The sequence below is a fragment of the Ananas comosus genome, linkage group 13 (assembly GCF_001540865.1).
Source record: "Ananas comosus cultivar F153 linkage group 13, ASM154086v1, whole genome shotgun sequence".
Lineage (NCBI taxonomy): Eukaryota > Viridiplantae > Streptophyta > Magnoliopsida > Poales > Bromeliaceae > Ananas > Ananas comosus.
The window spans coordinates 6,567,145-6,574,492 of record NC_033633.1 but is presented as its reverse complement, the minus strand read 5'-3'; the positions used below and the strand labels follow the sequence as shown (position 1 = coordinate 6,574,492).

Below are 7,348 nucleotides of genomic sequence, written 5' to 3'. Positions count from 1 at the left end.
TTCCAACTGTAATAGTCAAGAAAGAATCCATAACTCGCCACATGGAATAGGTTAATGTCATTATGCCACGTGGCATGAAGTTCTCTCAAATTAAATAGTGTAAGATAATGTTCTCGACAGGAGGAAGCTTAGATTATACAATTTTTGGTTAATCTTCGAGACATTATGTAATACACTGAACTTTTGCAAATTGCGGAGCTCGAGTGTGTGGCATGAGTTGTGGAACTATCCAACATGTTCTAGAAGGCTTGGATAAGTTCTTGGACAAGTTAGAGAGTGATCGGATTGCCGGAGATAAGAAAGTGCATTGCTTCTGCACATTNTGATCGTTGTAGTAAACTTGATGATTTTTTCTTTTTCTTTTTTTTTTGTTCTTTAGCAAATTTCAGTTTTGGCTTTCTGCCTGTTCTTTTGCAAATGTTGTTCTGCTATATGTGGTGCAGCAGTTTTGCCAAAGAAAGCCATTGAAGAGTTGCGAAATAATCCACAAGCTGTAGTAAAAATTGTTCTTCCCTGGCCTGCTGGCATCTTTCAACGATAGCAATTGTGTGATTCTTTCTTTCACTTACGATTCTGCTATTGCGCTGTACTCTCTCAACTTCAGTTGTCACAGCTGTACCAATTGTTCTACATCCATCTATTGGCGTGTGAATTGTTGTGAATTAACTTGTCAATAATTCCCCCAACTTCACCTATGTTTTGGAAGATTAAAAAAAGATTTCTATCGGTGCTGAGACATTTCACGGTAACTTTTTAGAGTGAGCCATATTTATTTATTAATGTGCTCTAGAGGTCTTTTTTTTAAAAAAAAAAAAAGGAAAAAAAAAAAGCGAGCACCAATGGCTGCATTTAGGCTGTATGAATAACCAGCAGATTCGATACGTGAGAAAAATTCCAGAGCTGAAACTGAGTGGGAACTCCCGAACGAATTACAATTAACAATTCGAATAGAACAATTCATTGTACAAAGATTTTGACCAAATAAAAGCATTAAGGCATGCTTTCACTGTTTACATTTGGCTTTTGCTACAAATTGTTACATAATGCATCAACAAAACCTCTTGGATAACACATTCAGTGGCTGTTAGGAAAGAATTGAGCTAATTTTCAGCTGCCCGAATTCCAGAAGCCAAAGCAAAAGCCAGATCAAGGAACACCAACCTGGAAGGAAACTACATTAGTCTAAATCAAAAGTGACATAAAATTAGCAAATGATGATCTTCCTAAAGGCCTGTTAGCATGCTAGAAAGAAGTCTACAACAACACATATCTCCTTTCGTTTACTCAAAAGATCAAATTGACAGCTGGTTTTTGAGAGGCATAAAAACAGGATCTACTGTATCTAATGGCCTAATGGCATGCTAAATGTGCAGCAGAGGGCTTTACAAACAGATCCACGTTAACACATTAACGATATTTGATAACAAATTAGGATAGATTTGAATCGATTTGCAGTTCAACACATCTACGTTAATATAATTGGGGTCAAAATTGTTGTTTGATGAAGTGTAATTGGATTGTAAAAAAGTATAATTAATAANAGCGAACTATTACCGACCCAAATAGTATAACTTATCATGTAATTCAATAAAGTGATGCTGTGCTTCTACAGACAACTTACAAAATCGGAAATAACCCTTATTTCATACTACTATCTCGATACAAAATCTCATGTTATGAAAAATCAATAATGGTTTGTTCATATCGAACTCGAAGTACCATGCTATTATTACTTATAATTTTCTTTTATAATCAATATGGCGAAGACATAGTCTTCTCTTTTTTTTCAATCAAATAAAAACTCATTGGGGCCAAGCATGAGGGAATGCTAGACGTTTGGTAATTTCTCCTCCAACCAGAATAAAAGATCCCATTGACACGGCTAATCCCATGCATATTGTATGCACATCAGGTGGCACAAATTGCATAGTATCATAAATGGCTATTCCTGGTATTACCCATCCGCCGGGAGAGTTTATAAACAAATAAAGATCCTTAGTAGCATCTTCTATACTGAGATATACCATGAGACCAACAAGTTGATTCGAGATCTTGCTATCAACCTCCTGCCCTAAAAAAAGTAATCTTTCTCGATAAAGTCGGTTGATTAGGACAAAATTGTATCTCTTAGGACAAAATTGCATCCCTTAGGAACCGTACGTGCACCTTGGATGCATACAGTTGAAAAAAATTGCGAAAAAAAAAAAGAATCAATGTGTCGATTCCAGTTTTATTTCTTTTATTTTTATGTAACAGGCTTTTTTAATGAAAGGTCCTCTATTAAAAAAGACGAGACGAGTTTTGGCTCTCTTCCCTCCAAAAAAAAAAAAAGAGTACTGAACTTATTAAACTAACCTATCATTTATGTATTGTTTCATCGATATTAAAATCACGATGTCATTGTCTTGTTCCTGAATGGGCCCTTTCAATTCTTTTAGGTTCATGGTCTACCCCGGGAAAAGATCTGTCCGAATTCTATTTGCACATATAGGACAAATGGTCTCAGTACCATTTTTTTGTTATGACTTCTTTTTTTTTTTAGTTAATTTCGTGTCTTGCTTTCCCAAAACTATTTGATGTATTCATCATACTATTCCGTTGGTCGGCAATTTTGGATCACTACTATAGTAATAGTAGGTATAAAGTAATAGTAGGTATAAAGTAATAGTAGGTATAAGAATCATTTATGATACAAGTGGTAATCATACATATATTATATTAACAATTTGTTATCGATTTGGTATTTTCTGAACGGAGCCTGGATACTTTATTTTATCAGTCCAAGTAAACCATAAATTCTTCTAAATTGATAATATTGATCCCTAATATAAAATAAATTGATCTAATTGCACTTCACGCTCCGAATGATTGATTGATGCTTCACTCAATACAATATCTCTTGGGCGAAACAGAGGATATCTCGATCAGGGGAGAGAACGGGTAAATCCCATATGACCCAATATGTCTGACAAGTCGCACTATACGTCAACCCAAACCGCATCTTCCTCTCCAGGACTCCGAAAAGGTACTTTTGGAACACCAATGGGCATTAAATTAAAGAAAAAAATTTAGTACTATACTTCACTTTAATATGGAAACGTAACAATCAATGGTTTATTGTCTTCATCCCTTTTTTCTCTTTATTCTATTTGATACATAGATTGGAAAGTTTATAGAGTAAGACAGAATGAATAAAGAAAAAATTTGAACGAAGAAATCGATCGTTCGAATGATAAACAAGTATCTATCCATTCGTTCCCCAAAAATGGGACCAATCCTCCCATTGCGTATTGGTACTTATCGGGTATAGAATAGATCTGCTTCTCTTTGTTCTTACGAACAAAATTGTTCCGTTATTTTCAATGGAATGGAATAAATATTAATCCTTTCTGATACAGAATCTACTGAAAAGGTTAGGTACATAGTATATATAGTCTTTTCCAATGCGATAAAATAAAGTGACATAGTGTCTATTTTTCTTTGATAAAGAGGTATTTCCATGGGTTTGCCTTGGTATCGTGTTCATACTGTCGTATTGAATGATCCCGGTCGATTGCTTTCTGTTCATATAATGCATACAGCTCTAGTTTCTGGTTGGGCTGGTTCGATGGCTTTATACGAATTAGCGGTTTTTGATCCCTCTGATCCCGTTCTTGATCCAATGTGGAGACAAGGTATGTTCGTTATACCCTTCATGACTCGTTTAGGAATAACCAATTCGTGGGGTGGTTGGAGTATTTCAGGAGGAACTATAACAAATCCGGGTATTTGGAGTTATGAAGGTGTGGCAGGGGCACATATAGTGTTTTCCGGCTTGTGCTTCTTGGCAGCTATCTGGCATTGGGTATATTGGGACCTAGAAATATTCTGTGATGAACGTACGGGAAAACCTTCTTTGGATTTGCCCAAGATCTTTGGAATTCATTTATTTCTCTCAGGGGTAGCTTGCTTTGGCTTTGGCGCATTTCATGTAACAGGTTTGTATGGTCCTGGAATATGGGTGTCCGACCTTTATGGACTAACTGGAAAAGTACAATCTGTAAATCTAGCGTGGGGCGCGGAAGGTTTTGATCCTTTTGTTCCGGGAGGAATAGCCTCTCATCATATTGCAGTAGGTACATTGGGCATATTAACAGGCCTATTCCATCTTAGTGTCTATCCGCCTCAACGTCTACACAAAGGATTATGTATGGACAATATTGAAACTGTACTTTCCAGTAGTATCGCTGTTGTTTTTTTTGCAGCTTTTGTTGTTGCTGGCACTATGTGGCATGGTTCAGCAGCTATCCCAATCGAATTATTTGGCCCTACTCGTTATCGGTGGGATCAAGGATAAAACATATCAAAGAGTAAGTGCCCGGCTAGCCAAAAATCTTAGTTTATCGGAAGCTTGGTCTAAAATTCTCGAAAAATTAGCTTTTTATGATTATATTGGTAATAATCCAACAAAAGGGGGATTATTTAGAGCAAGCTCAATGGACAATGGGGATGCAATTGCTATTGGATGGTTAGGACACCTCGTCTTTAGAGATAAAGAAGCGCGCGAACTTTTTGTACGTCGTATGCCTACTTTTTTTGAAACATTTCCGGTAGTTTTGGTAGATGAAGACGGAATTGTGAGAGCTGATGTTCCTTTTAGAAGGGCAGAATCAAAGTATAGTGTTGACCAAGTAGGTGTTACTGTTGAGTTCTATGGTGGCGAACTTAATGGAGTAAGTTATTCTGATCCTGCTACTGTGAAAAAATATGCTAGACGTGCCCAATTAGGTGAAAATTTTGAATTAGATCGGGCTACTTTGAAATCCGATGGTGTTTTTCGTAGCAGTCCAAGGGGTTGGTTCACTTTTGGGCATGCTACGTTTGCTTTGCTCTTCTTTTTCGTAGGTCATTTTGCCTTCTTAATATTTAAAGGTTTTATTATCTATCCTTATAGCGTTTATCTCGGTAACGCTGGGGGTATTCACCACATCAGGGGGTAGGGCCTCGATGAAATGGTATAAGGCTTAAGTTACCAAAGTTATTTAGGGGATGTCATCAAGCAGAACCGGGTCTAGATCTTGATAGGAGTTGCCAAACACATCGGTATTTAGGATAAATTGCTAACCAACTCTAGACAACTGAAACATATGATAAGGCCACATCAACATTTATTTGCTAGAATAGCATCTAGGTAACACTAGAACTTTAATAGATTTTTACCTTTGTCGTTGGGATCAGCGGTAGAGGTATAGACCAAATGAACATTCGAAATGACCCATGCGGAATATATGGCGAAAACCCGTTGGGAGAGTTGTTGATTCTCTAGGTAAGCTTCTTGTGCCCCTGATCAACTTCATTACTCGGAGGGTATAACCCTCCGAGTAATGAAGTTAATTTAAGATTTCAATAAAGTAAAAAAATCAGCCTTGGAATCCGCCAAGAGCTTTTTTCTATCGCTTTTTTTAATAGGGATTTCAGCTCTGATTTTCCTTACATATTTGGTTACGAAGGTACCTAAGCTAGCACCAAATGTTAATATCGAAGGTGTGGATAAGTAAACCCTAGTAAATGGTATAGTATATTTCTTTCTTTTTTTCAGTTTCTTTTCTACCACTAAGTTCAGTTCTAAAGAGACTATGGGCTACAGTTTAGTTTTTTTTTTACCTCCGCTTTCTATGGTGTTGTTACAGCATAGTCTGATGAACAGAGGAACATCAACCTAGAGGTTAAAAAACCTTACAAGGTTTAAGGTGAACTCGTAGGTTTAGACCTAGTTATGGTCGTTTTTGTAGAGACTTGTTCCAAGATCGCGGTACGGTTTACACAGGGGTAACCCAAGTTAATTCGCGAGGTTTTTTAAATCCACCTGTGAGATACACACGAAATACGTGCAGGATCATCATTGAGAACCATCATACTTGCTGACCACCGATGAACTGATCGGATTAACCAACCAAAGTTGGCCTCAGTCATTATGTATTGAACAGAGTAAAAAGCCTCTGTAACGGTTGGACGATAGTAAAAAGTCATAGCAAAACCGTAGCTACTTGTACTAGAAAACAAGTAAGTGTGATCCCCCTAAACAATAAAATATGTTGACATGAGGAGGAACATATTTACTGTTATATCATCTGCAATCGCCTGAATCTCAAGACGTTCCTCAAACCAATCATATACTTTATTGAGATAGGTAACCCAATAGAACTCCCCCTCTGAGAACCGTATATGAGAATTTCATCTCGTACGGCTCAAGCGGAAACACACAAATACTGATTTCAACGGATATATAATAGAAAGTTCAAAACTTCATTATCCGCTTGATTCGATTTGCCTCGAAGATACGAAGTAACAAAAATCCGGAATCTCTTCTTTGTGATGATAATGCCAAAAATATCAAGTTGGCTCATCTGTCTTTCTTTATGTTGATCGTTACAGGCCTCTTGAACCTTCTCTTCCCTATTTTTTATTTGTTATTTGATTTATTTTTTTTTTGTGCGTACTGCGGATTTACTCTTGTTTTACTATTGATAGGAATTCTCTTGTTGAGACCCTATGAATCAATTGAAACCTCAGATTCATACTAGAACACGATGGTTTAGCCTCAAGCTAAACTCAAAGTTCTCTGAGTAAGAACCTTTGATGATCACTTATTGAATGAATGGATGTAATGACTCAACAAAATCTAGAGAAAGATTATCCTTCGGTCAAAATAATCTGAAGGAATAAAATTCGTTTGATTTAGGAAATACCTATTTGAATTTTTTTTGAGTCCGGTTGCGAGGTCTGAATAAATAGTAGGTATGAATCATAGTTCAAATATTTCTTTTCTTGATCTATTCTATATATTCCGTGCTCCAGATACTAGAATAAATATCCGACGAGGTAGAATCATCTTGATAGAGATAACAGGTCCATTCTATGTATTATCAATAGGATCAATTATAACAAGTCACACACTCATATTCCGCAATACCGAAACAATAAATTCCACGGTCGAACTACCAGAATAGAATGGTCTAGAAATCCAAGTCTAAAGTAATTTTTTCTTTGATTGAAAGACTAGGACTTCATAGTTCTTATAACTAACTCATTGAAATTCCATCCAGTAAAACGAAGAATTATAAATTCCAAAATAATAGATAGAATTCGCAAATAGAGCCCATTGCGACCCCATAAGTGGTGTAGTCCCCATCCCGGAGCTACTTTACCATATTCCGAATTCAATGGTTTCAATAAATCCCCTACAGTAGTTCGTCTTGGCCCAGATCTAGAACTATCCTCAACGTTTGTGTAGCCATAAATCCTATTTAACGATTGGTTGAGATCTGTTGACTTTGTATACTATTCCGTGTAGTTGTAAATTACACGA

General features: G+C 36.6%; 1 protein-coding gene across 1 annotated transcript in view; it reads right to left on the bottom strand.

Annotated features, from left to right (window-relative positions):
* The window catches only part of LOC109719499 (KIN17-like protein), a 24,263-nt gene continuing 17,816 nt past the window's right edge, over nucleotides 902-7,348 (bottom strand). The window contains exon 2 of the mRNA XM_020246226.1: nucleotides 902-1,161. The gene's annotated coding sequence lies outside the window, so the exon portion shown is untranslated. The remainder of the gene's footprint in view (nucleotides 1,162-7,348) is intronic.